General features: G+C 42.5%; 2 protein-coding genes across 2 annotated transcripts in view; both read left to right on the top strand.

Annotated features, from left to right (window-relative positions):
• Nucleotides 1-25,212, top strand: part of LOC120904117 (protein yippee-like CG15309) — a 93,378-nt gene that overhangs the window by 8,891 nt on the left and 59,275 nt on the right. The window contains exon 2 of the mRNA XM_040313891.1: nucleotides 9,139-9,200. The gene's annotated coding sequence lies outside the window, so the exon portion shown is untranslated. The remainder of the gene's footprint in view (nucleotides 1-9,138; nucleotides 9,201-25,212) is intronic.
• The window catches only part of LOC120904119 (ras-related protein Rab-23), a 54,862-nt gene that overhangs the window by 8,866 nt on the left and 20,784 nt on the right, over nucleotides 1-25,212 (top strand). Inside the window, exon 2 of the mRNA XM_040313896.1 lies at nucleotides 9,139-9,200. The gene's annotated coding sequence lies outside the window, so the exon portion shown is untranslated. The remainder of the gene's footprint in view (nucleotides 1-9,138; nucleotides 9,201-25,212) is intronic.

Genomic DNA, 25,212 nt, shown 5'->3' with positions numbered 1-25,212 from the left:
CAGAGATCTCGGTGAAGTATCTTAAATAGGGTCTTACATTATTAATCACACGCGGTTGTAGTTGCAGTTAGAGTCCAAATCTTAGCCGGATTTTGAATGATTGCAAAATAATGCCACATACAAACAGATGATTAACTTCATTATACGCCTTCCACATCGAACTAACAGGATGTTTATTTAGTTTTATTTATCAAATGTTAATAATACAACAAACGAACCTGGACAGTTCTAAAACCTGTATGAATAAAATAAAACGCCTATATTTATGCAATTTGTTTGACAATATTGCATTTTTGGCTCAAGGGATGAGATTGTTTAAATCTCAACCATTTTAAGAAGATTTACACAATTTTTTAATGTATCTACAGTATGTAAATCTTTTTGTAAGGTCTATTGTGTCATAACATGGCTAGTTTTGTTGGTTACAAGTGATGTTTTATACATTAAAACGTGACATTAAAAATCTTAACAAAACTATTTGGATTATTATTTTTTTCATTTTAAACAGCAATAGTTTATTTACTAAGTACTAAGCCGCTGCGCTTGCTTTGCTTTAATAAATGGATCATCATGCCCTTGGTAAATAAAATGCAATCCATCGATTAACTTTAAATCGTTTTCACACAAAGCAACAGAAAGAAAGGGGGAAGGTTCGCCGTTGATGCTACACATTTAAATAAAATAAAACGAATAAAACCCGACCATATCGTCACCGTTCCAGACAGTGCAATGCTCTCAGCGGTACGGAAACTGTCACTCCCTCCACCCCCTACCCCTTCCTGTGCTGCGTTGTCCTTCTCCCAGTGGTGATTTTCTCGTGCGCAAACCGAACGAAATTGAATGAAAAGTATGATTAATGGGCAACCGTATTATTGCCCGCCGCGTTTGCCTCCTCCCTAGTATCCCCATCGAGTTGGTTGCAAAATAAACCAGCCGGCGACTGGAATGATTCGTTCTTCCTCATCATGGCCGTACACTTTCAGCTTGTTGGCAGCTACAAAAAAACGTTAGACGTCAATTCTCCCGTCCGTTGTTTTTTTATACATCCACGCCACTATGCCGGAAGTGCATCGTTTTTAGCAAGTGTGACCGGGCGTGTTTAATGGTGCTCAGTTCCCAGGTCGGGTTCGCCGGGCGCTCATGCTGTTCTTATTTGTTCACAGCGCCTTGCTGTTTATTCTCTCCCGAAACTGGATCCAACCCCCCCGCGCCGGCATACATCCCGAGGTTCCTAGTGGACAAAGACGTTTATCATTGAAACATTTCAATCGACCCATTGCCATTTTCCCCATTGCGGGAGGGCGCTTTACGCCACGGGAGAAAAGTGCACCGCAGGTCATAACCTCGAAGGGTGTTGTGTTGTGTGCAGCATCCTTCTGGGTGGAGCGTGTGAAGGGAAATGTGTCCTGGTGTTGGTGGGAGAGAACAGGCAGCTGCAGCAGTCACATATATTCGCGAGTGTTTGCCAATTAACAGTCGCGGCCAGCTTCGGCGAGCAGGTTTTACGAATAAACAAAGCAATCCCTCGCGGCCACATTGTATGCCCGCTCATGTCATCGAACGCGCCCGTCTGGTGCGAATGTGCCGTTCTGTGTCCTTGCGATCAAGTGGCTGGATGCTGTTGATGGGGATGCGCGGGTAATGTTCTTTATGTGGCCGAGTTAATTACCCAAGTGATTGCCACTAGGGTGGGTTCATTGTCTTGGTGCGACTTGGTCATAGGATTGGCTCCATTTGCCGTTTGATAAATGGATGTTTAAATGTTTCAGGAACGTTTTAGCTTTGACGATGTATTTTCAGTTTTTTTCAGTTTTGGACGATTTATAATTTTAGATAGCCATTTTCTGATGTACTATTGATATTAAAAAAAATAAAACTTTTAATTTTACTGTTGCTGTGGGTTAGATTACTTACATACATTGTGATATATTTGTGCAATTTAATTCATTTTTGGCTGATTAAGCTACTGATTAACCTTTTTATGATAAAAAAAACCCATTTTATTGAGCTTAGTTTAATGTGTAATGAGTTTTGTGTTGAGTTTTTATAAAGTAATCTTTTTTTATCTTTACTTTGCTAAAGTTATTTGTTATTTTAAAAGTTTTATATTGTTAAGTTTATGTTTTATATTTTAGATATTTTTTTATAATTATTGAAGCTATAATTGTTTTCTGTTATTTGCCTGGTTTGGTTCATTAGTAATTTACTTTTTTTATTGTATCCTTATATTGCCTCGGATTTAGATTATTATGTTCATATTTTCACACGTACATTGATTTCATTCATATTTATTCATTAATTATTTGACTTAATCGCAGTTATTACTAGATTTAATTTAAAAGGAAATAAGTTGAAGTATTTTTGTTCTATTACTCAGATTATTCACACTATGAATGAAAACACTTGGAATTTCTGAAAAAAATGACCTCAAATGTTCTAAGCAACAATCATTAAGACAAAAAAACGTCATAATTTATTGCAAATAGAATTTCTCCCTAGAGCACTATTTGCTTACATCCATTAACACTTCTTCTTTCGAAGCACCCCAAAAAAACGTGATGGTTTGATTTCCATACTTCGCTCCAGCTTAAAGCAAACCGTTGATGAGAGTGAACCCACATTTCATTTGCACTTAAAATTCCAAGCAAAAATAAGGGAAGGTTGCCAAACCACTAAACACGAGCACAAAGACACGAAACGAAATCACAACCCTCTGCGCTGTCGACCACCTACGACGACCGCCACACGTACGTGTCATAAAATTATAACTAAACTAATTTAAATTATGTTTATTACCGGTCTCCAAGGAGCATGCGGCCAGTCGGTCGTCGCGATAGGTGAACTCCAATGGAGCAAGTTTTCTAGCATTTCAGTGCACAATCATCATCCGGTTTCGCTGGTTTACCAAACAGTAAAAGAGACGGCAGTGCCGATAGTAAGGGATAGTTTCTCACGAGATTCCGAGTTTTGCACAATATTATACGTCGCGCGCAAGCTGGATGCCAAAAGTAAGCCCAGGATGCACGAAAACCTACGCTCCAGGGTTTTTTGGGTAGTATTTTTTGGTTTAAATCCATGTCTGAAGTACGCTTTATCTTGCGAGAACCAACTTTTGCTCTAGGATCTCTGGTAACTTTTTCCAACGACACGGCTGCATCTGCGCACCTTCCGGCAACGGGCAAATAAGTAAGTCAATAGTAATGTAATAGTGGGTTTTTATTGCTGGCATCCGATGTAGACCCACCGTCACGATTTTGTAATGCAAGCATTCCAATCCATGCGTTGGGTGAGTTTGGGTGGGCAAAAGTGAGCTCCATATCGATCGCACTGTTTGATTTGCTATGCTTTGCTCGAATGTAGAACGATGTCGAGTACGCGAGGAATCCGACATTGCACACCGGCGTTTTTTTCCGTTCGATTAGCTTCCGTGTATTCACAGAAACAAACACACACATAGATGGTGAATCGGTTCTTGTGCAGAGAAAAAAAAACACGAAAAACCAATATGGGACGTGACACGAGCTGCATTAAAGCAATTTGTGAACTTCATGCTACTTAACTGGAGTACAGACGATGATGGTTCGATGAGTTTTGGGAGATCCTTATGTTCCTATGTTCTGGTACATTTTCTTCGCGATGTGACTTGAGACAACGAGGTAAGAACAAACACTGTTATTCCTGGTTTCATGATATTAGAATTATAAACTTATCGAGCCTAGCAAGTGCATCTTTTGCCTGTGTTGGCCTTCAAAGCTCAGGAACCAAGACACTACTGGAATGTAAATTTCAGAAGATACTGACAGCAAATGAAATAATTTTGACGATAATTGCTGTGCTCAGACCTAACGATTCGTGAATGATGGAATTATTGTAAATATTTGTAATAAGATGTTTAAAAATGAATAATACCTAAATTATTAAAGCCAACAAAGGCAAAAGATTCACTTGCTAGGCTCGATACGTTTATAACTCCTAAACCTCCTACGTTTGTTATCCTAAACCTAATTAGGATAACAAATCTAAAATTATTGAATGCGATAAAAGAGGTATATGTCCATTAAATTATATACTCTGTGCCTTTCTATTCTTAAGGATATCTTCGGTTCTATAGAATCAGCACCAGACATTCCATTAATGCTTTCTTTTCGACATTGAGATATCCTAAAAAGAGAACATCTTTTCAAAATATCCTACTTGAAAGATCACTAAGACGCTGGATCCTTTTAGAAGAACTCGACAGTGACCTTACTAAACCGTTACCAATATAAAAAAACGCAGTACAACGCAACGAAGTAGACATTCTTTTTAGCAGACACTTAAAATGAAGACGTTTTCAGACACCGGTTCAAACTTTGGGTTGTCCTGTTTTTCTTTGGATTTTTTCATCCCAACATAACCTACCCCAATGCAGTCTCACGTGATGGATGCGACGATTCTTTGCAATTCTAAGTCCTCGCTTCCCGGGGTATGCATTTGTGCCGCGTCGCACATTGTTGGGAGGAAATTGTCCGGAATGAATACTGTCTCCGACGATAGCGGGGACGTCTCGGCGTGTTTGGCGCAGATCATCGAATGCCATCGCTCGGTGGCGTCTCAGCTTTCTTCAAGCTCTTCCAACTTCAAGCCGATGAAAGAATGCTGATAAGAAGACGTACACCGACGCAAGCCGCACCGTGCAAGCGTGGAGAGGAAAGTGGTGCGAGGAGAAATAAACCCACTCTAAAGTCTCAATGGAGCAATGAGAAAAACGAGTGCACGGCGACGGCTGCTTTAAATTCTGCTCCCATGACACTGTGTCGTGGAAAGTTTTGTCGATGTTGCAGGGCAAAAATAATCCCGCACTGATAGTTTTCCACCAGCAGCAGAAAGGCGAGAGACACTGTAGGAGGGAGGGAGAGGGAAAGAAAGTGAGAAAGAGAAAGAAATTGATGAAATGAAACAAAACTTTTCCCGAAACTCCCTACCGAACGCCAACTTGCCAGACCGATCCATTTTACCATTGCTTTTTTCTTTGGCAATTTTCTCGCACAAGTGCAATATCTTTGTTTTGCTTTGCCTTGCGACACTGCATACCTTTTTGGTTTGGTTAGGTTGTGGGCAAAATGTTGCTCGAAAAGGCAGCTTGGTTCGATTGAGCTGATGGAGTGCGAATAAAGGCAAATTGGCTCGATTGGCAGGCTGTGATACGAAAGCGGTAACGATGCAGATCGATGGAAGTCGTTTAATTGAATTCGTTAAGATTAAGTGAAGTTTGGTGGAAGTTGGTCTGGAAGTTCTAGTGCTGGAGTTGAACCAAAAAAAAACGTTTCTGTATGTTGATTTCATGTAAATTTCGGTAAATTGTTACCATATGTAATTCGATTACATTGAGTCACTGAAAGTTAGTCACTTCTTACCGATTCAATGGCATAAAAAAGATAAAATCATAGGTATTGGAGAGCCTGATGTTCAAACCTACGTTCAGAGTTTCGTTTGCATTCGTTTGCATAGTTTCAGTTTGGTAAGTTCAGAGAATATAGATTATTGAATTTGGCTGGAAATCTCATTATTATTCTTGAATACGTATGACTTAATTCGTGCTTCATAAATGTAACATAATCTTTACAAAAAAAGAAGTAATAAGAGTTTAAAAAACATTTTTAGATGCACTGTCTGAATTGTTGACTGATGACCTGAAACGTTAGTTAACAAAAGTGTGAATTCTCTGAAGAAAAATTCGGTGGTACACGTAATTGTATAACTTTAGGCGCTGGAAGATGATTTCATTATTACCGTGGTTTTGTCATTCTGATTGCATAACTTACGGCTTTTATGATTTGAATGATTAATTTTATTTGAATAATGTATAGTTTGCATTTGTGGCATTTAATATATTTTAATGAATATTAAGTGGCATTTAACACATTTTAATGAACCTGTAATCTACCTTTTAAACTACTGCCTTTATCACTGACCCATGGTTTCTTAGTGCTCTTAGTGGAATGCAGCCATTGCTTCTTAAATTACATGGCTGCTCTCAAACAACCAAACAAATTCCTCGAAAGAAATTGTATTCATTCCTTTGCTCAAAATTAAACGCAGTAGTGTGGGGGTGGGCAAATGCTTCTCCTGTCTGAAAAACTCTTCTTGTGCGATTCATGCGCCTCAGACGCTATCCACAAGAGATACCGTGCTTACTAGGTACATTTTCTGCTGAAAACTGCATCACCACACCCACACGCTATTACTACAACAACTGCATCCGTCCAGCAGTGGATACACATTCGATCTCGTCTCGGGAAAGGTAAGCCCAGTTCGGGGTTTCAAGATGGATGGATGGGAGCGAAGCGAAAGGGACACAATTTATGCCAGTTCTAGAAACCGGAAATAGCGTCTGCACGGCGCAGATGGCGTTGAACCGTTTGCAACTTCCCAAACCGTGCCGGAAGAAGAACCGTGCTTGAGTTTTGCGACCTGCAAGAAAGATCCGAAACAACGAAAGAAAAGCATGGAAAAACTACATCGTCTGCTGCGCACCGTTCGGTGCCGGGCGGCGAAGTCGTTTGGTTGGAAAATGAGCGACGAGCTCGGGGACTCGCGCTCAACCGCTGCTGAGGATGGCCGTACCCCGGGCAGCGCTAGAAAACTAGGAACGAATGCTAACGACCTCACCAGTAGGGCTGTCGGTGAAGAGGTTAAGGTTAAGCGCAACGGAACCGCGCCAGGACGACGTTGTACCCGCGGAACAAACTAGCCCAGCGACCGAGGAATCCAGACATCGTCCTGTCGCTGCTGCTGTGCTGTGCTGCTTCCTTCAACTCTACCTGCTTGCAAACAAAGAAAATTGCTCGCAGGTTGCAAACCTTCTTCTTTCTGCTCAACGGAGCGGAAGAGCGGCAATCGAAGGGAATGGTAACGTAATGGAAAATTGCTTCAACCAATCTTCCTCCTTGCCCTTCCCGAGGACCCGAATGAAAAACGAGATTCTGCAGTATCCATCCCCATACACAACGAGATGCTAGCTAGTCACCGGGTTAATTTCTCTCGCGCTGGTGGTAGGGTTGGAAGGAGCGGACTGGTGCAGCAGTCTGGCTTTGGGTTGATTTTTAGCAAGCAGCTTTTTTATCGTTTTGACACTTCCTCCCAGTGCGCCTCGTTTCGGGGATGGATGTTTCCGCCTCCATCGTGGGCCTGGGTCAGTAGGTGTGTGTGTGTGTTTAAGCCTTCTTTCCGGGTTGATATTTATTGCCGTCTGGCGAGGATTTGGAGTAGCGCGAACCTGCATTATTGGTCCTGGGGGTGAACAACCAGACTCTGCTTTGTGCGCCCCATGACCTATCCCAACGCAACACACTAGTAGAGGTAGAGGTTGGCCCTACAGTTGGGGCTTCTTTCCGATCGATAATGGCTACAATTTCTTTGTCTCTACCTTCGACTGAGGAAGGTTGTCATGGAGTCGACTAGAATTGAGACGGAGAGAATGGGCGAGCGGTGGTTGTCCTAGGTGTGGTGCTTACGGTTGCCAACGGTCATGGTTGAGTGACAGGATGCTACAGTAACCCTGGCTGAAATGGATTCATTTCATTGTCACCATTAGCTACACAATTTCCTCAGACGAGTTTTGCTGCGGTCCGGTATTGTTTCGAATGCTCGACATGTTTCAAGGAGCTTTAGGTGTGCCAACGTGGTGACTAGGGTTGTCCTCAGGTCGGTGTCAATGGCCAGAAACTAGACTCGCTGGTGTGCGGGTGTTTTTTTACGGTCAAAGCTAGTTTTCCACCCTTCATATCAACAAACAGGATCTGATGAATCGGTCACTTTGTTTGTCCTTTAATGCGATAGCTAAGCGGACCTTAGTTGTCGGATGTTTGAAATGGCGCGTGTGTGTGTGTAGTACATTACGATTGGTCACTGACCGTCTGTAGATCTGTGGACGGGGTTCGTTCAATTTTATACGATGGCAAGGGTGTACTCATACTGGAGATATTAATCAAGAAATGGATGACTATTCCAACTGAGAAAGTGATACGAAGGAATCATGCTAAGAACGGTGGTGTCGTTCGTAATGTTTATGAGCATTTTGTGACTCATCACACTTGGCTGTTATGAAAAAGGGAAAAAAACTATATTTGTTAAAGAATTATGTTGTGTTATTATATCATCTCAAAGATGATATTCACGAAAACATCAGTTTAAAATATACTCTGTGCACTTTTTGACCGCATGCGGTGCATATAAATAGACGCCACCATCTGCACCTTCGTGCGATTGGAACCCTTGGAACCGATCATCCTCCCGGAAGACATACCAAACACTCTCTCTCATACACACACATCATCCTACTCGCTAAATGTCTCTTTCCTTTGCTCTCAGGGCCGGGGAAATCGTGTGGATTTGAAGTTGTCTTTCTGGCTTACCGCCGAGAATGGTCTTTGGTAGCCGAGAGAATTCCCTCCCCACTAGTCGTAAACATTGGCATCGCTGCAAGATACATATTTACACTTGAAATTCCTATCTAATGGGCAACGCATTACCCCGCCGGTAGGTAGGTAAGCTTTGGACACACCATGTTATGTCCACGTCGTGACGGCTGGGTTCAAAGTGGCCGGAAATGTTCATTTATTTATTCTTCAAACAGTCAAGCGTATTATGGAAACTGTTGAAGAGGGTGGGAGTGTAAGCAAAATAGTAAATTTAAATGAGGTTAAGAGAAAGTTGAAGAGTGAACAGTCATAATAATCCGGTTCGAAGGACTAATATGGTGTACTTGACTAATAGGTCCAATATGGCATAGCAACGTTCTTGTGCTTAAGTATAAGGGAACAATTTGAAAAATAATTTACTTCTTTGGATAATGATGTCTTGCGGTGGTACTGTATTGTAAGATTCATAATTTTCAGTCAAAGATTGAAAGTTTTATAATAAACACTGATTGTTTCCATAATGAAGAGTTGAAGAGTTACTATTTAAATATCTGTAAAGCGTTTTGCATATTTTAAGGCGATTTTGTTAATAAGGCTTAACGCCTTTTGCTATGCAAAGTGTATAACAAAATCCTTAATTTATTTTCTATGTGTCTTAATTGCCCTTATTTTACTTTGAATTAAAGAATGGTGTTTCAAACTAAAAACAAACATATTTTCGTTTGCACTATTACAGGTCGATGTGGTTGTAACGGGGAACGAATGTGACAGCGAATGAGCCACAATAAATGCTAACAGGTAAGTCATGTTGCCAGTGGTAATAGCTCCATTATTCTCGTATTTCATATGTCTCAGGAAACCCCAATCAACCATAAAGGTTCGTGGAGCATGACACACTGATGTAGGGGAACGATAAAAGCAAAACGACCACCGGAGAGCATATCTTGCTTACCTGGGACGGTGTCACATTCTTTAGCTCGCCGACATGTCGACATGTTAAAAAGGAAGTGAACACAATGGAATTGGAGCCTTCCGGGCCAAACTATGCTTCATTTGTTTGACGGTATTTTTTTCTTCTGTTCCATCAAAACCTCACATAAAGAGAACATCTTCCTCGGAATCCTTTGTGGCTACAATTGCTTCACGGTACACTTTGCTTGAGGCAAGGATTCGCACCCACTTCCAGGAAGGGATTGTGTAAAACATAGAAATGCTTGAACGGAGTTGTAGCAAAATAAGTAGCCTTGTATTTGCTCGGCAGTTTCGTTGCATTAGTTGCACGGATGCAACATCGCAACAGCTTAGCTTGCGTACAGCTATCGTATCCTGAGCGAGAGAGAGAGGAATGCAGCCTGTTGTGCATGCACCACGAGTGTCATTGGTGTTGGTGAGCTTTTGCCCAAACCACCACTACCTAAAAAGTGGATCCGCTGGAAAATGGGAACAAAGAACTTCGGTTCGGTTCACTTTGGTGCGCTCGCACGGTGGAATATCCTCTCTCTGGCCTTCTTTCTTACCGTTGGCTTTGACTCTGTGTGGCGCTGCTTCCCTGTGTTGGTACTAGCCTCGCATCCTTCCATTCAGCTGAGCTTACAGCTCAATGTCCGCTCCACTAACCGATGCACTTTTCTGTCTGCTGTGCAAAGAGCCGAGTGCTGCCCTATTTACCTCGGTACACTACCTTCCTCTATGTATCGAAACTATTTACCATGCGAATACCATTGCACCAATACAAGCAGACAGTGCAGGCTAGCAGCGCGCCACAGTGCAAGAACAGAAGCGAGTTGTTTGATAGATAGTGCTGCGCGGGTGCTGCAAAACCGAAGCGCTGCTTCCTGTGTGCGAACTAGGTCAGGCTCTGGTTTCCTTAAAAAGAGGTCAACCGTTGGACGGGGAAGCGATGGAGAAAAGGGCTGGAAAGTGCACCATTAAGCTCTCTTATGTACGCGCGGAAAAGTCCTTGAAAAGCAACAGTAAACAAAACTGTGCCATGCCAGCGTTGATGGCTGACTAGAGCCATCCGGTTCGAAGGACCAAATCGTAGCGAGGTGCAATCTGGCACGGGATGCTTGCAACGTGATAATGTAAAAAAACGTCCCGCAGGAAAACGTTGCCATCTCTGAGCCCGTTCACGCCCGTGTTCTTCCCTGTGCCATTGCTTTACTTTTAATCCTTTTCGTTCCACTCCACGGACACACGCACACACATATCGAGTTGTCATAGACGAGTGTGCTAAGTTTTATCGACGACCAGCGATGTCACTGGTTTTACTTCCTTTACTTTGCCCATTTCGTTCCGTGTCCCACTTGGAATCGTAATTCAAAAGACACTTTTGCCCGGAAGAAATAAAAAGAAAATGTGCAGAACTTTAACGGTAACCTTTTCCTTTTGCAGGACCATTTCTTGGATCCGGGAATTCGAGGTCCTGCTTGTATATGGTGCTATTGGGAATAGTTTAGATAGGAACAGTTGGGAAAATGTGGCTCATGGAAAACGTGACTTGTGAACTCATGGTGATGGAATAGTTCTTTAAATATATATTGGTTAACTTTAGCTGCAGATTTTATATAATTTATATCGTTATTCAATATACTTAGTATTCTTTCACGTGAAAAGACGAGAGACTTAATTCTATAACTTAATAAATAATAAAATGTTCTGTAACTAACAAATGCATCATGCTATATAGAGCAGAGCACGAACAACTGCATTCCACGCCCAGCAGCACCGCAGAATTTATGGCCAATGTCTTCATTATTCGCTCCAATCGTTAATGAATCCCGCTGTGAGAAATGGGTTTAACCCTAGCTTAGTTAAAATAATGATAATAATGATGATGATGATGCACACCAACTATGCTAATCAGCTGTCAATCGATTTGATCGGTGTCACTTTGTCGATGAACGATTTATCTTTCCTGGACGATCGCAGGTGGGGATGAAAATCCGTTATCTTGCCGACGGGTGCTGCCACCCTGTGACACATAAAGCCCCCTCCTCTCGATGTCTGATTAGTCAACTGTGTGATGAGACTTTGTAGCATTTTAAAGTCGGTGGCACAACATTGAACAATGGAATGTACTGTAAGTTGAAGCATCAAGCGACGAGCAGTGATGAGTGTGCGGAAGACTAGAGGGATAAACATGTTTGCATAATGAATTATAATTACATTTTATCGAGCACACCCAGATCCTTGATCTTGACACTGGTCACATCTTTGTCTTGCCGGAGAGAAAGTGGACATCGTATCACTCCGACTTGTATGCCTTGAACTTGTACTTTTCAACAATCTCGTGCCAAGCTACTCTGTGACCTGATAGGTTAATAATTGTATATTCAGCATTATATTGTCCGGTAACCAGTGCGTGTGTCGCTTTGTATGATGCTCGCGCTAGTCTCTAGCCCCATTGACCGTACAGAATGAACGCAAAACCGGTTCCCTTCTGCGCTAGGTGCAGCCAAGATAGTTCGTTTGTCAACGGGCAATGGCGTAATTGCTTAGCCAGTGAAGGTGTGCGTGCAGTGGCCGCGTGCATCCGCCGAGGAGCCGCTAAACTGTGTCAGTAGGGAACGCCTGGGCAGACGACGCCTTGGGTTATGTTGGCCGACCCGAACGCCAACGAGTCTTCCTGTAATTTATTGTAGCCATGTGCGGCATGACCGGTGTGCCAGATATGCGTTCGCCTAGCTTTGACATTTAAGTAGCACACACGGAACCCATCAGCTGACAGGTTATTTGAAGTTTGCCCCAGAGTACCCGTGTGCATGTCTACTTCGGAAATGGTGAAACTTTTTTGCAGAACGGCCATTCCTTGACGATCACAGTTCTAAATTGAATTTGAAAAGTTCATTTATAAACAGCTTCGTTCCGCATTCGCTAGTTCTTGCTGGAGTTCTCCATAGTGCGCAGATTTGCTTGTAGCTCTTCCTCCAAGGAAGCATGCAATATCCGTTTCACGGCAGCCATGTTGCTGCATACGTTTAGGTAAATGTGTACCGAGCCAGATACAGACTCACGCATCCCACATTATGCCTTGTCATATTTACCATAGCGTAGTTTGTGTCCTATCCGTTGGACTGAAGCGGATGATGGAGGTGTGTGCATCGTGTCCTCTGGAGCAGCCCCGTAGCTTCTCGGGCAGTTTGACGGAACTGTACTACTTTCTGGGGCCGGGTGACCTACCGCCGGCTGATGAAAACAAATGATGTGAAATTATGCACCGTCGGTTGTCGTGGCGTTTGAAAAATTGATGTTGCATAATTGATAAATGAAATAAGTTAATGCTGCGAGCGAGTGGGTGCAACCGTGCGGGTACTACGGGTAACGTTCGCTTGGTATGGTTGGCCGTGTACTTGCACACACGGACGAGCAAACGAGATTGGTTGTAATGATGGTCAAGTGTCGTCTTTTAAGTGGATTGTGATCTAATTTTTTTGCAGCGCAAACTGACGTAAAGGGAAATTTATTCAACTGCGAATTAAAGTAAACGTTCGCACGAGGTCGTATGGGAATGTTTGGTGTACACCTACAATGTACTATGGTAAACTATACAGAATGTTTTTAGCACAATATAATACATAACGAGGGTCGTATGGTCAAATTGATAGCATTTTCTGGACAGGATTTCCTGCAAATTGACTACGTGGGTTCTACAAGATGACTTACGTACTATGTTGCAGCATCCCTACATACTACAAGATCACACGTGCATTAAATTCCATTTAAATTGTCTTCTGAAAAGCTAGGCTATCTATGCTATTTAGAAGTAGAAATTTAAACAGTCTCAATAATTTGATAAAAAACTACCTTTAATGAGCTGAGCTAGATTACAATAAATGACTAAAATACAAGTTATCCCAATTGTTTCGCATCACTCTCACAATTGTTTGGCATCATCCCATAATGTAAGAAATGATTAGTTCCAATCATTTTGGAAAACACTCATACACAAATCATAGGTAATCATCATAGGGTTGAATGATTTTTCCCAAAATCTTTATGGGATGAAAGATTAACCATGTCCTTTACAATATTTTGAGAGAGACCTGGATTAGATAGAACTTTTTGAAGATCCCCAAACACGTTAGATAGATTCCTTAGTAAAAAAATCTAGGACAAAAAGTCAACTCGCTGCAATACTGAAAATGCTTGGTTGTAAAAATATATGCTAATTTCACATCGTATTTCCCATTCCGATTGGTTACAGCACGATAAGCAAACTGGAACACTTTTTAACACAGCAAAGGCAAAAACCAACGAAAAAGGATTTTCCCATTACGCTATTCCTTGCTGGTCCACCGGGGTCCAACAACACGCCCCATTACTCGGCCGCCCGTGTACCACCCAAGAAATCGAGCCAATGATTTTATTAGAGCATTCATTAGCCGCCGTTACTCTTCTGCTAACACACCGACAGCAGTGTTGGCAGCAGTGGGCAAGCGTTACTGATTGTGGCCAATGAATATGTAAAACGCTCCATATCGCACACACCATAAATTGTATCTCTAAACAACGGCAGGCGTAAAGCGTAGGCGACGTCGGCGGCCCAGTGCCCAGTCATGCCCGCGATTTGCCAAATGGCCAAAGGGCGATCGTTTTCTAATTGCGCCGCTGTGGCGCACTGGGAAAACTCCCCAAGGCTAGTTCGCTTGATTGTGTGTGTGTGTGTGTGTGTGTGTGTGTGTGTGTGTGTATCGGAGATGCAAATAACAACTCCTTTTAGTAGCACTTGCCGAGCGTGAGGCAAACAAAATCGTACCCGGAAAAATGTCCCAGGGTCCGGTGTTGGTTGTATACGGCCTAGGGTTTTTGCGTACACTAGTTTCGGATACACATACAGGCCGTAGACCGTTGCACTGCTACACGCTTTGGAATTGCAGCACGCGGAATGTGTCATGCGAAGTTTGTTTACCAAACGCGGTTGGGCACTGGAAGTGAACGCTGCACATGAGTGCGCCATTTGTTGTTGGTGTATGCTGGCGTGGCTGCAGCAGGGAGCTCATAAAACATTCACCAAACATTTGCTAGCCGTTTCGTTTGAACGGGCGCTTTATGGTGGACGTTTTATAATTTAGATTTATAGAGTGTACTACCGGCTACAAAAAAGTAGGTCTTTTTATATCTATTTTATGTGCAAAATCTCTCTCCATCGATTGTGAATCCTTTTGGTTGCCGAACGTGATGGTCCATTGCAAAATTAGAATGATGTGTATAATATTGCATTTTTACTAGCCCCAAATTTCGCGCACTACACTGTAAAAGCGTCGTCACGAACTGGTCATATCTTTGGTGTCACCAGTGTGTGGCGTATGCAAATGCATTTCACCTACTGGATGCTGCTCCCGGGGCTATCTTTTTGGCTGCTTTGCAACCGATGTCACCCAGTAAAGTGCACACAGGGGGTTTGGTATAAATTTTTGTTTGTGGTTTTTTGTTCTATAATTTTTACCCATACTGCAACAATACCCCGACAAATGGAGTTTTGGGTCTTTCGGGGGGATCGGTCTTCGCTATCTGTGCACTCTGGAGCGTTATGCTTGCGACTGCTCTAGCTGCAAGAACGGTACGGTGACCCAGATTGCGTTTTTGGCATCATCGTGTCCGATGGGTGCCTGTAGCAGAAATCTGGACCATGTTGGGGCCCCAGTTACTTCAGCAATATTATTGTGTCTAGTGAAGCAGTTACCCTGCAGGAGTGCTTCCAGTGTGTGTGTTATTACTTTATATTGGCTTGGCAATCATGTTCAAATCGTGTTTAGTATGGTCAAGGATAATGTCCTAAGCATCGTAAGGATTGTTTCCTTCAGTTGGCTATGCTATTTGGCTGTTGATTACTTTTCATATCATTAGGTGGGTTGGTAAAGGTTGAGAACGAAACGCTATTTTTATGATTAAAAATACTCTCAAATATCCTTGTACTTTTAAATGACAACTTATTTTTATTGGATCTCATCTTTGAAAACATATGTTTGTGACCTGATCATACAAACTATTGAATTTTCTAATTGTAAGTTTTAATTTAAACTTTTTAGTTCTCCTCGTTTGAGATTCATTTAGAGTGCTTGGTTTGAAGCAATATTAATATGAGTTCTAATCTCTTATGAACCGTGGTATCAAATATCGAATTATTCGAAGAAATCGTTTTCTTTGAGTTTCAAAACTGTATTTTCGCTTTTGGAAAATGAAATAATACTCTGATGATATATCCTCAATTGTAGTTGGTTATCTATCAAATCAAAATAAATACGATGTTTGATGGTTACATGTTAATTCAAGTAGACAAACTGTATAGCAAATTCACAGCTGTTGCAGTATTCGTTTTAAATTACTCCCCTTTACAATGTGACAAACATCGTTACACGGTTTATATCCTGGCTCTCGCTACTTAATCGGAACGGACCTTTACTGAAAATGGCACACTAATTGTTTCAATGTTGTCCACGGTCACCAGAAGCATCCACATTGAAACAGCTCTTCTCGCCCGATTCCACCATCTTCTGCCAGCACCAGCAGGTCCGTAAGCACTCCCATCTCGATTGCGTGCACGCTGGGTGGCAGAAATATGTTTGTATATTTTAGCATTATGCAACTTTGTTGTCGCGCTCTGGCACGGGCGCGCTCGGTAGATGCGATTATGCGATTGCGTGATGTCCTTGGACGCGTCAGTGTGTACCATTCAGTGGATATAATTTGTGCATTATACATCCCGGGCATGGTGCGTCATGCTGGGTCATGTGTCCTGCTGTGACGTGCTGTCAGAGACTGTGTGTAAGGATACAACCATATGACGACTCGTTTGCTCGTCGTTGTCCAGTTGGTGGCATCGTGCAGGCATATAGGGATGATTGTGATGTGTTCGGTACACTGTGGAGTTAACTAAATTACCCAAGAGATTACAAATTGAATTTCTACTAGCATTACGAAATTGCCATCTCCTGGAGCCGATGCAAAAGATAATATCTTCTACCAGGGAATCCAATGATTAAGTAGCAAGAATGGCTTGGTCCACTGCTGGCCAGGGTAAACCTTCTAAAGATCTGTTCGAAACGATTCCGATGAACCTGTTTCTATTGATACTGATGTTCAACCTCTCGGAGAAGGAGCGAAAACTAAAGCTTCTGTTTGCTCTCGTGTGGTGCCGTGACCAGGATACGTCCGATGAAGTGGCTCTATTTCCTGACTCAAGTTATGTTTCCGTGGCTCTAATTTACTATCGTAATCAAGACGCTACAAAACAGAGCAAAATGCGAAAAGCGGTCTTTTTATTTTGGCATTATGATTTTCTCTGTCATTCTACTCAACAAGAAAAACACAAAAAAGATGACTAAAACAAAACACCGAAAAATGGCACAAATTTGATGCAACGCAAAAGCGGAATAATAAACTGCTCAACTTTAAAGGAAGCGTTCCGAGCCAAATACCCGGGAAGGTCAAGCACCGCTCGAAAGAACTCCGCCGAAAAGTGTGCGATAATAAAATAAATAATCGATTTAATTACCAACGCCCCGAAAACCAGTAACGGTCTCCCACGGGGCGGAACGACGGTCTTAGCCAACAAAATCCTCCGGGACTCTTGTTAACAAAAAGCAAACAAAAAGAAATGAAATAAACCGTTCCTATCCGAAATTTCGACCAAAAGGCGGCGACTGTTTGTAGGTGGATGATGGGTCACTGATCTTGTTGTTGGCCGTTTCTCCTTTTTTTTTGTTTTGGTTGCCCAACAGCCAACCAGATTAACGGCAGCAAACGCTGGACAGTTAGCTCTGCGGTCATATGTGATACCCCCATCGTACGTGAAATGGGTGGCTTTTTGTTTTACTTTTTGAAGCTTGTGAAAGTCGCTCGACCTGAACGACCGTTTACCGAACATGACGGAGAGTATCCGAAGATGGTTAGACGAGTATTTTAAGGGTGTTGTGGTTTCCGTGTGTACTTTTTTTTGCGACCGACAAGCCGTCAGGCCGACTACGTGTCGACGATAATCGTGTGTCAGGTTTTGCAACAGGTTGCAGTAACGAGTTGTCGTAATTATTATTGCCATGAATATCTAGAATGATGTCGATTGCTGAGGTTTTCGGTGCGATAAGTCGTCGTCGTTTTGTCGGTGAATGATGCTTCTTGCGGCTTATTTTGACGACCGGTCGTGACAAATTGTGAAGTAAATTGACATAAACGTTTAGTGATAATGATAGAAGATAGCAAGCGGTGGGATTTGATCCAGTGTCGTGTTTTGGTGTTCATATAATTTCATTTTCTGTTGGAATTATCCATTTCTACAGTTCTACAGTTACCTATTTTTCCAGTTTAATAGTATTAGGATCTTCGAATTTGATTGTAGTAATTTACCTGTTATAGTTTCAGCTTAAATCTTACATCAAAATCAGGTACTATGTACCACCGATTTCGTTTGTATATTCTCGTTTAGTTTTTATATATAGTTTAGTTATTATTACTGTGTATTCATGTTATTTCATAAGATATTAAAACCTCAGGATCCAGATGACGGCTTGAAGCGGTTAAACTTCTATTCTATAATATATTCTCCTCTGTACCTGTTGTTTACGTAAAAGATCTCTCCAGACTATGTTTTTGTATATGTTTATTCAGTTTACTCAATTTTTACTTTGCTTGATATTCTTTTAATTCTTTTATTTATTTCATCTATATTACTTGACTGCTATGTTTTGTTTGTTTGATTATTCTCATTTCTATTCGTTATAAATATTTAACTTTGCTTAAAATCAAGCCTTAGCCTCTTACTTTTTCTATCTGTAACATAGTAACATATGGTTCCCATCTAGCCACAAATAACTTCACAATGCCGTAATCATTTCTCGTATGTATTCAGAGTAAACCAGATATACAACCCCCTCTCATGTTTACCATTTATAACCTCCACAAACTCTCCCGAACCAAGAATAGTTGACTTAACTTTCACCAGCACAGCTCACCATCTGAAAGTAAGAGACTGCACGCAATCCGCAAGTAGTCGGTCAACCACGCGCCCTCTCGTATACCACAAAACTACCATCAAAGTGCATTCGTGCGGGGTGTATTCAAATATCAGCATCACCTCAATGTTTACTGCCCTAACCTTTGTAGGTCTCTGCAAACGTGTGTGTGGTGGCGCTGGGATCATGATGTTTACATTGATTGTTCTAGAAATGTGCAGATTGCGCACTGTTGGAAAGTGCATGCCGCTGGTTGGCTTTCCCCGCTGTTCCCGTTTCTGCACGGATGCTGGAGCTGCACTAATGGTTCTGCGTAGATTCTCGAGCCAGCTGTAGCACGAAATACGCGGAAGCAGCCCGAACCAGCGGCAGTCTTGTTTGCTTCCCCAATTAATTAACGAATAGTACGCAACTGATGCTGTTGAGTAGATGAGATTTTAAAAGCCGCTCTAGCTAAAACTTATGGCGGGAATAATGAGAACTGGAGTGGATTTATGGGTACTACAAATCGGCCTGGGTCTTATGTGCAGTAGCTATTGAAATGGTTTAGGATCAGCTGAGAAGCAGTGGTTGACAACTTTTAGACAAAAAAGTTTGGAGAATTTGTTTGCTCTGCTTTTATACTTTCGTTGTTTTGAATCAATGTTAAATTTACATTTCAACATCAAGCTTCAACACATGTGTTTTAATGCAAGCTCAGTAAAACGTTAACATCGACCTCTTGCTGCCGATCACTGCTCCAGACCGCAAGTACTCTGCTTCAGACAGCAAAACCCTTCATTATGGCGGAATGCGAATCAAGCACATTAGGCTGATGAATCCCGGAATGGGAACCGAAGTATCATCATCCACTTCGAGCGGGGATGCGTTTGATTTAGCCCCAGTCCCTCTTGAGCCGTGTATAGGCGCAAAAGGGGCTACGAAGAGGAAAAGAAAAGTGAAAATTTCGTCGACATGAGGTGGAAGTGCATGCATACCAGCACGTAAGCACGCCCATGAACTTCCTTATTTCTTGGCAAGGCACCACACAACGAAGGGAAGGAAAAACAGCGACCATCCATTGTGTTATTGGATGCATTAGATGCACAGACTCTGGCCGGATGTGTGTGTGTGTGTGTGTGTGTGTGTGTGTGTGTGTGTGTGTGTCTGTTAGTTGTGTGGGATCCGTTGCACCGTAATCGTATCAACGATAAGCCCTGGCACTGCACAAAACAGGTCTGCTCACACAGCGGGAGCGCATTATTTTATTCGCGAGCTGTGTAGGGGGTGCGCAGAAATTTGCAAGATGTCGATGACACGTGGGCGAGAAGCGGGAGATGGTGTTTGGGAATAAATTTTGTAAAATCAATGCAAACCGTGAGGTGAGAAGCGTTTGAGGTTTTGCTGTTGCGTGACTGCGTACCGGGGCACGTACGAAGAGTCTGCCTGCCTACGCGGCCTTGATACGCGGGCACATGTGCGCATTTTCGTGACGATCGAGGATGGAAATGGATTAACTTTCTTTTTTTTATGCATTCCGGTATGCCCGATGGCTGAAGAATTGCTCTGGGGTGTAATAATATCGGAAAGATATTGAGTGGTCCGCTCTTGCGCGACAGAGAAAGGTTTGTGGTGAGCTGTGGATACGTACTTTAAAATTGGAATGGTTCAGCTTTTCTGGTTCTGGATAACACCAAATTGGAGCTAACCTATTGACCTGCGGGTGTGGTTTGTTACCACATGACCCCTGAGGTTAGTTAGTCTTTTTTCCCATCAGTTACCGGATACTGGTTGCAGCATCCTGGTCGGTGGTGATAATTGAACCTCAAACGACATGCTGACCATGTCAGGGCCAATTCGTCACATCATTTTCGCCGTAGAATTCATTACTAGAGATAATACAATCTCGCAATGAGGAGGCTTGCGAAGGCGTAATTAACCTAACTTCGATCGGCCATCAAGTTCCGGGCAGAGCAGTACAATCGTATTTTGCTTGCCATTTCACTTCCTTGCAATCTAGCAAAGCGTGTTTGTCGTTGCAATACGCTCGCCGATAATTAAATGACAGTAACTCTAGACACTTGCCCCATCCCACATATCTTTATCGTCGTCGTCTAGAGTGTGGGGCCCACAGACACAGAAGCAACTCTTTGTTTTGCTTCCCAATCCCCAGCGAACGGTTGCCATTACGTAAGGTGTACCGGCCGCCCGCTTGGAGCTCAACGCACAAACAACTCTTGTTATTAAACGAGTGCAATCTTGCAATCTTGCTGCGCTATTAGACGACAAACTGCTGCACCAGGAAGTGGGCTGCACAAACAAAAGCGATCCACCACACACCGTCCCGTTTCGTTTGCAATCGGACGCGCCCTATGTGACAGTTCCTCAACGCCTGGTTTCTCCCCCGTTTTGCTCTCTTCCACAGCTGGTTCGTTTATTTACGAGCGCCCGCCTGTGGGTGTGTGATGTTGGAGTTTGTCCGCTGCCATAAATTCTAATGTTTGGCTTGGTTTTCCGGCGTACAGCTCGGTGGCGTTAATTTTACCATGATTCACTTGTGGCTCGTGCGTCTGCTGCTGTGTGGTTTTTGGATACAAAGTCAGTGGGTAAGGTGACGCAATTGCAAGCAGCGCATGAAGCTAGTCTGTTAAGGATGATGCTGCAAGCAGGTTTTTGATGCGTTTTAAATTGAATATAATGCTGCTCTTTCATCTAGGGGAGGAAAATATTTGATCAGTAAAGCTAGTTCTACCATGTGTTACGACAAGTGTGATAAGGAAGATATCTCAGCAGTTTCCGTTACTCTTTTGAGAGATTATTTATAAAAAGGGTTGATTTAGGTAATGTTTTGAAACCATCTTCTTTTATTTCACAATCTAACTCAACAACCTGGAGATTAAAATTAATTACTTTTGTTGCCTTTTGATGATTTTTTTGTGCTCATAACTTGTAATGGACCTTAAAAAGGACCTCTAGCAACCAAATATAATTGAAACTCATAGAAATCATTACAAACTTTTGCTCAGAATGATTAGCTGATTCGATCTCAGGCTCAGTTGAATCTGTCGGATTTTTTTTACATGCCACTCTGTTAAGAGCTCTGTTAAAGCGGTCCCAAGCGCTATTGTCTAATAGTCCTAAATCTCTAGTATGAAAAAAAACGGAGATTCGCTTCCATTGATGTTTAAATTTCAATTTAATGGCGAGCTTTTGTCTCTGCCTTATTGCACAGAAAAGGTCTCGGTAGCTTATCGCCTGGATCACGTACCGCAAAAAAATGACCTAAAAGGGGTGATACATCTTAGTAACGATCTCTGCTAAGTAGACAGTAAATAGACAGTTTGTGTGCACTGCCGCATCCCAAGTAGGTCACACCATTCTGTCTATCACAGGCTGTCAGGCTGTGGTCGAGGGTTTTGACTCCGGCTGTGAAGATAACAAGCAATCTGGTACAGGCTTTGGACCAGTACGCCGAATACTGAGGCACGGTACCGGCCGTATCTAATCGAACATCGATCGATACAACTATAAATGTTAAATTTAATCAACTCCCCTCGCAGAAACTGCCACCTTCGGACCAGCTGGTAAAACTGTCACACCGCAGTGTCTCATATGTCATGGTAGACAATTTCTTCATATCACCACCGTATGCTTACCGTGCGTTCAATATTCATTTAGAAGAGGGAATACCTTCTAACTATTATTACGATATCGGACTGCCTCAACAACTGCTACGGCAACGAATCTGAGCTCTAGAGCTTGCTCGAAAGAGCTGTTCCCACCTGATATTTGTTTGTTTTGTTGACACCCCTTCACTGTCAGGCCTAATGGTTACATATGATTGTGCAATTTTTCACACCAGTGTGTGTACAGGCAGGTGGCCTGATACCGATAAGGAAGTAAACAAAGTGCTTGATAATGGTTAGGCGATAGGGTAGTTCTAATTATATCTATTTTTGTATCATGAAAGTACATTGAACTGTATCAAAATACACTTGAAAATTACCTTTTTTTGTTGGAAAGGGTTTGAATGTAAAGAATGTATGAAAAAGTTAACTGTGTGATATGAAATGTTCCTAAAATATAAACACATGGAACTAATACAAAATCTCATTAACAATATCTGCTGAGTAAGTAAGAATACAAGTGAAATATTTATGAGCTGACAAGTCGAAAAGATAGGCCACACACACATAATGGCAGTGAACAATTAAACCTTCCGCGCCAGTAGAAAGCACCACTGTTCGTTCGTGTTTGTGATGGTAGCATATATAAAAAAACATTCCCTTGTAATGCCAACCTAACCGAGAGAGGGTGGCTGTAACATCGTGGTGTGGAGCTTGTTTGATAAAGTTTGCCCGGGTCCCATGTACATTAAATTATCCAGACCAGAGACTTTCCCGTGTTTCGGTGGTGGTTCTTTTTCTCGTGAAAATCGTCCCCCTTCTCGCCCGGGTGGACTGCGCGAAAAAGCGCCTTTCTTGTTAGTTTGGCCGATTTGTTGCTGCCGGTGAGAGAATGTGGCGTGGAGGACCTTTTGTACCGCTGCTGGTGATGGTGCTGCTGGTGCTGTAGTGCTACTGGTGGACAACGCTTTCTCTTATCGTGTCGCTGGTGCTTTTCCCTCGAAAGATACCGTGGCTAGAGACTGATAGAATAGGGTCATTTTGCTTGTCGCGTTTTGTTTGGTGCAGTTGTTTTTAGCGGTAAACTAACCGCGATTCATTTTCTTAATGGCCAACGGGGTATTTTTTTTTCTACAACACGACACAGTGTAGCCATTACACCTTGCTGGAAACTTTCTTTGTCAACTTTTTTTTTGTTAGTTGCATTCCTTTTCGGTAGCAACTATAGAAACTCCAACACGATCGTGTTTCCAAAAGGCACAGCAGATCTCGCCAAAGTGCACGAGATGAGGACGCGAGCGCAAGCAATAAATGTGAATGCAGCGAGCTGAATCCCAAAAATAGTTGAATGCGCATCCAAGCAGAAGGAAGGGAAATACTTGGTGCTATGCCGCCGTTCCCCCCCCCCCCCCCCGAGTCCACACCGAGATAAGTGCAAAATTGGCCAAAGGGCGCGGTTTGGGAGGCCTATTTATAACGGCGCATTAAACGTGGTTCACACTTTTATTGACGTTCGTTACAGGTGAGTAATTTTTATGTGTGGTAAGTTTTTTTTTTGCTCACCAGAGAGGCTATTTATTATCCTGCTAACATCGGCAAGCTTCTCGCTCCGATGGATATTTGCTTGTTTGGGATCTTGGATGGCAATAAAGGCCCCCTGTATCGATTTGTAACCATGGGTGATACTGGAGAAGTCGTTAAATTGATCCAGATGAGTCGTTATTTAGCTAGCCCATGAGCATTTTTATGGAGGGGAAAACTATCATTTGTTATCGTTTAATGTGACTTTCGGAGCTGTAAAGTGTGGAGAGAGTTGCTTTTGATGTATCGATGTTGGTTTTGTAAGATAAATGAATTATTGGAAAGATATCCAAAAACACTGGTAAACAACAGAGGAAAAGGTCACAAGACCACGTTGGTGGAGTTGTTTGGTGCAACTGATCGCAAAGTATTGTATTTTAATGTACCAAAACAGAACATTAGGGTTATGGATTGCCGAAGGTCGTTAAGAATTGGGTTTTGAAGGATCATCATCAATCAGGCAATAACATCGTAAAATTTAAACTCATATTCTTGATAAAGATCTAGGCGATCCGGTTCGAAGGACCAAATTATTGTTAGGTTGCAGAGCTGTCAAACTATAATTTGGGCTGGCTAAGACACAATAATAAAGAGTTTTTTTTTACTCCTACTACATATTATAGGCCGATCCATTCGATACGTTTTATCTTTTTTATAATTTAATCAGTAAAATCCTCCACAAAAAATGACAAAAAAATCTTATTGAAGCTAATTGCATGCACGTATAGATTATTATGCGAATGCAACAATTGACCTCGTTAATGCTACGCAACGGTTAGTGTGTGTTACCGTTACCAATTACGCAACACGTGTCCTGGAAAGACACTCGTACCTGTAACACCATTTGCTCTGATTGTTTATGGACTACTTTTCGTCTTCACTTTACTCTCCGCCAATTCTATGTGATATTTCTACTCCTGTCATCTTCTCTTGCTATTATCCGATGGCACGATCAACAAAGGTACTTTCCTGGGTTGTCATCCAGGATCGAATGCTCCTACCCAACGTACGCTCTGGCCCGGATCGATCGATTTGCTTCTTATTGCTCACCGATAATGAGCAGTTGCGAAGAGGAGAAGAGAATGATATTAAATAATGCAAAGAAAAAAACTGCCATAAACGAAAGGGAGCATAAAAGGGAAGGCATGAAACACGAAGTAACCAACCAACCCCAAGATAAAGTGCACATTGTACAAAATAGCACAGATACGTCTGCGGTTCTTCGATGCGGTGACGCCGTCTGCCTTCTCAAACTGCATCGGCCGCTCGAGTTGCTTGCGCGCGAGTGCATTCTTTGTTCGCGGACTTGCGGAGTAGTATGTGTGCACGGCGGCCCGTTTGCACTGGTTACGCCATCCGTTGCGTCGTCCGTGCACTTGACTTTCTTTTCAAGTCCGGTTAAACCCACCCCGGAAGATTAAGTAAGTCAGTCCTCCCCGAGGGGTGGTGGTAGCCGTTGGTGGAATGCCCATAAATAGAGGGCCATCCCCGAGGTCGTGAAGGATAAGTGGAGTGGCGGGGATAGTGTGTTTTGTCGTTTGTTTCGCGTGATAATGAGCGAATGGAGGGGTGGATTATAAGCGAAGAATGAAATTAATTGTAATTAGCGTGGTAAGATCAAACCATGCAGTGCTGTTTACGAGTGGGTTGTAATATTTTTAAGATCTTTGTAAA

This window comes from Anopheles arabiensis, chromosome 3 (assembly GCF_016920715.1).
Source record: "Anopheles arabiensis isolate DONGOLA chromosome 3, AaraD3, whole genome shotgun sequence".
In the NCBI taxonomy this organism is placed as follows: Eukaryota; Metazoa; Arthropoda; class Insecta; order Diptera; family Culicidae; genus Anopheles; species Anopheles arabiensis.
The sequence above is the reverse complement of the archived record's forward strand: the minus strand, read 5'-3'. Positions and strand labels throughout refer to the sequence as shown.